The 6,391-nt window shown below is 35.7% G+C and overlaps 1 long non-coding RNA gene across 1 annotated transcript; it reads left to right on the forward strand.

Moving 5' to 3' along the window:
- Window positions 1-3,890: 3,890 nt before the first annotated feature.
- LOC107566936 (uncharacterized) lies at window positions 3,891-5,231 on the forward strand. The gene is made up of 3 exons (XR_001606570.1): window positions 3,891-3,972; window positions 4,752-4,862; window positions 5,165-5,231. It is a non-coding gene; the product is annotated as an uncharacterized lncRNA (long non-coding RNA).
- Window positions 5,232-6,391: the final 1,160 nt, after the last annotated feature.

Consider the following 6,391-nt stretch of genomic DNA (forward strand, 5'->3'; position numbering starts at 1 on the left):
AGGTTAAAAAAACACATTATTTTCCACATACTGTACATTATTGTTTCTCCTCTATGCCCCGCCTTTCTGAGGTCGTGAAGGTGTATTTTCTGTTTAATGCGAGGTGTGCTCTGATTGGCCAGCTATCCAGTGCATTATGATTGTCCGAATACCTCAAGCGTGTGACGGAAATGTTACGCCCCTCACCATACTGTGATGCCGTGTCCCGGCGTGACCTGACAAAACCAGTAAAATCCATTATAAACGAGGCATTTGTTGCATCCAGTGGGGACATAATTACGGATTATAATGACTTATACTGTCTTTTTACATGTTGCGCTGCGTAAACATAAAACCATGTCAACATTTGTGATCGGAGAAACAACAAACAACAAGCGCTACTCTACACTGCTCAAAACTCGCGTTTGAATCGTCAGTGGCAAATTCTTTAAATATGAAAACGTACTTACAGGCTGTGAGTCAGAAGTGCCAGACTGTCCTTGCAAATTTGGAACTGCCCCACTTTATAGAAACAGACACGAGCATTGTAGTCTACTCTACCAAGATCAGGAAACAGTCCTCCATAAAATGCGCTGGACACATCTGAATATTTGGGTTAAACTGTCCTGGAACAGTGTTGTAAATACAACTTAACCACTGATGTCTAGTTGTGTCCTCTTTTGGAAGGCCAAACAAAGTAGTTTAACTTTCACAACGAAACACACAGCGCCTTCACGACATGGCGGCTGCGGCAACAATACTACAGCGAGAATAAAAGTTACGCCTTCTTTCTTTGCGTGAACATTTGAGCGGCGTTATGCAAATCTTCCCACATAGTGATGTAGATATGAGGGGGCATGTTAGAATGAGCCGTTTTAGGTAGGTTGGCTGACTCTGAACTTTTATAAAGAATATCTCTTTGGATTTGAGACTTTAGTCTTCGCAACTTTACAGATCTTCTTTATGCACCAAGAGCTTGTAACACTCCAAAGAGAAAGGAAAAATTGAAATCACATCATATTACCCCATTTAATGGGAATATAATATTAGGGATAATAAATATTTTTGTTAGTTGGGCAAATCTGGGATTTATTATGTTGAGTATACTGTATACTGTGAAATATTTTTATAATAATAAAAAAAAAAGTTGTTTTGTGTTTTAAAATATTTTAAAATGTTATTTTCAGCAGTCATTTCTCCAGTCTTCAATGTCACATGATCCACATGATTTAGTATGCTGAGTTTGTGCTAGAGAAACATTTCTGATTATAATCAATGTTGAAAATGCTGCTTAATATTTTTGTGGAAACCATTTTCAAGATTTTTTTTTTTATGAATAGAAAGTTCAAAAGAACAGTATTTATTTATTTATTTACATTTTTTTTTTGTGACAATGCAAATATCTTACGGGTCAGTTTTGATTAATACTGTATATATGCAATGCAATAATGTAATAATGCAATATACAGCAATTCATAAACTGCACCATACTAAATATAGATGCAGAATAATGCATTATTAATAACAAAAATAAATAAATAAATAACACTTACTGACAGATATGTGCTGCTGCACTATCATATTCTCCTTGACTAATATGAAACATTCACTTCATTCATTGGCAATATCACATGTCATCTACAACTGAAAATGCTGGCAATAGAATGGTGACAGTGATGATGACGATGATGCTTATGATGATATCCGAAAAGTGTTTTGAAGCCAAGGGATAAAAAACTGGCTTTCCAGCACAATACAGTGCCATTTGTCATCGGACAAGGACAGTCGTAATCATCCCTTGCGCGTGCCTTTCCCCATCAGTCTTCCCCTCGCTGTGTATCAGGATCAATCTAGGCTCATTTATTTTAATCGACTCCTGTTTGCTAAACTGGCAAAGTCAACAGAGGACGACAGAAACAAGCCTCGCTCTCAAAAATAGCCAAATACATTTCCAGTCTCATAATATTGTTCTTGTTATTCAACGATAAGTTTCAAGACTTGTTAAGATATTTATTAAATATCTTTTTTGAACTACAAGACAGACTCAACCATATGAAGAAAATACTCGTTATATTGAAAACTAGAGTGACCCTATTAAAATATTTAAATATACCAGTGTAACATTTGTCAAACAAATAAATCAAATAAACTGACTAAGCACTGAACTCTTAATGTCAATTAAGTTAAATTCACAGCAAGCCCATGAAATAGCATACAGATTTGTATGGCAACAATAAAAGAGAGGAAAAGTCTAATAGAGAGAGATGAGAATCTATTTACATTCTTTTGTGGTAGCAGTGCGTAAAAAAACGGTCAATATCCATTCTAGCCAGGCCCGTAACCAGCTATGAGGCCACCGAGGTCCGGACCTCGGTAAATTTTCCATGTTCAAAAATAAAATGTGTTCTTTGAAAGACTAATTTGCTATTAAACTCCTCATATGAATGACTGCATTACATGTATAATTCAGTTTAGACAGTTTGCAAGAATGTTTAGCATCCCTGGTATGAAAATGATGAGTGAACGAACGAGGCTTGAGAGAGTTGTGAGTGAGTGAGCTATTATAAGCGTTTTTGGACTTGTCTTTTCCACTTAATGTATAATTTAATTAATTAATAATAATTTATGCATTTAGCAGACGCTTTTATCCAAAGCGACTTAAGAGTGCATTCAGGCTATACATTTTTTACCAGTATGTATTAATTTAACACTTTAGAAAGTTAATAAAGTAGGAAGTTGCAGTTTAGAGTCAGCGATACCTTTATCTTATCTTATTTGCAAACTATTGGAAATAATTTTGGTTTATTTTTAGTTTTTTGTTTGTTTTAGTATCAATGCAACACTGCGATCGCCGGCACTTAAACTGAAAGCAATCAAAAAAGCCCATGGACAGGTTTTTGCTGACCGGATACGACATTCGGTAAGGGAAACACAAAAATTATCATGATATTATCTTAGCCATGAAGAAGTCTATGCTATGTCATTCAGTATAGTTACATTTTCACAAATCATGCTATAAACTTTCATAAGAGCACTAGACAAAGTTATTGTAGCTATGTATTGTTGCAATAAACTGATAAAATTATCCACCCTTAAATATAGTAAAGTATCAACACATTTTGATGCAATAAATAGGGTATGATTTAAAAATAGTCATCCCTCCAAAACAGAGAAAACATCTTTCACAAACATCTACATGTCTGTTAAAGTGTTTATACAGTAGTGTATATAATGAGTTGTATTTGTAGGGGTTATTATAGCACAATTCTTTAACACCAAGCCCCATCACAATACATCACTTGCTCACCAATGGATCCTCTGCAGTGAATGGGTGCCGTCAGAATGAAAGTCCAAACAGCTGATAAAACATCGCAATAATATATAAGTAAGCACCATTTACACGCAAAAACAGATCAGACTGTTCTAAACAATATATCAGTGGATTTTGATGTGAGAAGACAACAGGGGATGGACTTTTTGGAAGCCTCATGATCGATTATGGACTATTTTGGTCAGATCAACATTAAAACGCCTTAATGATCGATTTGAACAATGTTCTTTAGATATGTAAATGTGAACATGCACCATGATGGCGTTGTCCATTGACTTATTTGTTTGACCAAAAACTTACAGTACAGTACAAACAGTTTTTACTTAGGCAGGCTATTATTATTATCATCTCATTATTAGCCTAGTTACAGTTTCATATAGCCTAAATAGCAGCGGTGTTCAGCGGTATTGTTTTCTTTTTATTATTACAAATAATGAAATAGCCTGTAGTTTTAAAACTACGGCGCAAAATGTAAACAACACAATAATGTCCCTGCGCCAACTCCAACGGTTGCTATGGTTTCCACCTCCTACTTTGTGAGCTGAACGTCAGCAAAATGTGAACACGTGACACACAATACCAGACGTACTACGCAGAACATGAACTGAGGAGGCGTTCGTTGTACCTTTGTGCAAGCTATCCAAACGCGAAAATCCCATAAAGTGAGTAGTCCTCGCTGTTATGTTATACAGTTTGAAAGAGAAAAAATAGCGCAACAGAATCACCATTAGAATTTACAACATGTGGTGTGAAATGAGAGAAATAAGCGTTAATAGATAACATGAGGCTACTGCTGCTTTAGCTCGCTGGCTAACTGATGTGAAGTTCCTTTCTCCATCATTCACCTACAGACACATAATATCACATATTTCAAAGAAATACGAACAGTTTTCCACCTCATCTTTATATGATTATATAGCACAGTGCGTCTTCGTATCTCCAGAAAGCTTCTGTTGCCAGCTTAATAAAATAAACAGACCGTGCTTCTCTGTGAGCTGTCTACTGTGACAGCATCTTAGGGCATCAGAGACCTGTGTGTGCTGCCTTTTTAGCCAACATAATGTGTGTGTGAGTGATGGATCTGAAACACAGCTACAGTCTGTCGTTATTTGTTGTTCGTTTAAAATAATGCATTTACACACTGAATACATTTACAGTCAGAGACCACAAGTGTGAAGATAATGCTTACATGGTGGTAGGAGATCACACTCATAATTTGTGTTACCTATGTCAGTTTCTGTATTTATATTTTTATTTATGCAGTGCGGCTTTATCGCAGTTAAATAGATTTGGTGCTAATTCTAAGTATTTGCAATCATTTGGTTCTTAATTTTTAATTGCTTTAGATAATTGTATTGTGCATTCATAGTGTTATTTTAGTATTACATTTCTTTCTAAAAAGTCTAAAAGTCTCATTGGGAAGTGTTATTTCTTTATCTAGTGGATCGGGGGTCGAAGCGGCGGCAGGTGAAGCCTTTGGCTGACTCCTTGCTGGATGCTCTGGATTATGACAGCTCAGATGACAGTGATTTTGAAGTTGGAGATGCGTCAGGTAAAGAAAAAAATTGAATCTCTAAACTCATTGTCACATTGATGTAAGTGTTTCGTATACTGAGAATGTAAAAAAAAAAAAAATGGTACTGTGGATCTAAAATAATGACAAGTAGTGATGGCAAGTCTCATACAGTTGAAATATTCAAAACATAACTGATGGTTACATTTATATTTATACTGCAGCTGGCCATTTTAGACTTGGCCCCTGCATGGGTTTTCTCACCTGTCATGAAAACAGCTGCTGAGGTGGAGATGAGACCTTCATCACTACGTGCGTCACTGTTTTTCCCCTGCCTGTAGATTAGACCTCCTGCAATGCATTACTAACACTGGAGGCACACAGGCGATGGTTCCATATCACCATGACAGACTGGAGGTTAACACAAAGCTATCCCATCAAGCTGCTGTCAACAAAAGTGCAGAAATATCTGCAACCTGATAATGAAATTCTAACACTTTGACCCCTTTGGGTCTTGAAGTTTTGCTGCATGATGAAATTTCTGGTCAGAAATAAAATGCAGTGTCAAATTATTCTGATCTGACAATATATCATTGTCATAGGCTGTATGAAATGTATTAATTACCAGCCACACTTTCATAGTTCATGGTGGTGTTAAATGCATGGCCCGTCACATTTCATGAAGCCTTCTGTTTATGTTACATGGAAGGATGAGTTTTCATGTTTATACACTTAGATTGAATTAGATTAATCACTTAGATTGATATTTACTCAGATTTAATCAACGTTTTCAAGATTAATTTGCAATTCAACATGTAGCATCTATCTTTACATAGCCAAATGTAGGAGGTGTTGGACAATAATTTTTATGCTGACCCAGTCATGCCAGAAGTTAAAATTTTTACTATAAATATAGTACTTATTTTAACATATAATCATATTTTTAGACATGCATTTATTTAATAAATTAAAACGGTTTTTATGTATATATATATATATATATATATATATATATATATTATTAGGGCTGTCAAAATGATCACGTTAACGTAGGCAATTAATTTTTTCCGTTTAACGCATTAATATTTAACGCAGGGGCGGGGCTAGGGTTAGCCACCCCACTCACAACTGCTGCTTCTGTCTCTTTTTTCTTGTCAAAAATTGCGTTCATTTAGACGCAGAAAGTGTTTACAACCACATCAAATGGGAGACTTTTAAGACGCTTGCTCCAGCTTCGCCAGGCGCGAGTCAAACGAGTGCGGAAAAGGTACTGTGCTCGTAGCGTGTGCTCTTCAATTGCACGCACAAATGCGCCAGTGCGCGTTCGCAGGCAGCCTGTATAATTTAATATCAAAGGGGGAGAGAAACTGCTGTGATGTCTGTTAACCAAAGAACCAAATAAAAGAGAATCATTAACTTTTCTAGCTTTAAGGATTCATTCATTTAATAAAAAAAAATTGTGTTTGATAATTGTATTCAATTTCTGTATATTTAAGTAGTCTAATAAATGTTAAAATTAATAACTGTAATGTTGAATGGCTAGTCAATGGGTAAATATTAGGGGGGAA

Source organism: Sinocyclocheilus grahami, unplaced genomic scaffold, assembly GCF_001515645.1.
Source record: "Sinocyclocheilus grahami isolate Dianchi unplaced genomic scaffold, SAMN03320097.WGS_v1.1 scaffold1115.1, whole genome shotgun sequence".
In the NCBI taxonomy this organism is placed as follows: Eukaryota; Metazoa; Chordata; class Actinopteri; order Cypriniformes; family Cyprinidae; genus Sinocyclocheilus; species Sinocyclocheilus grahami.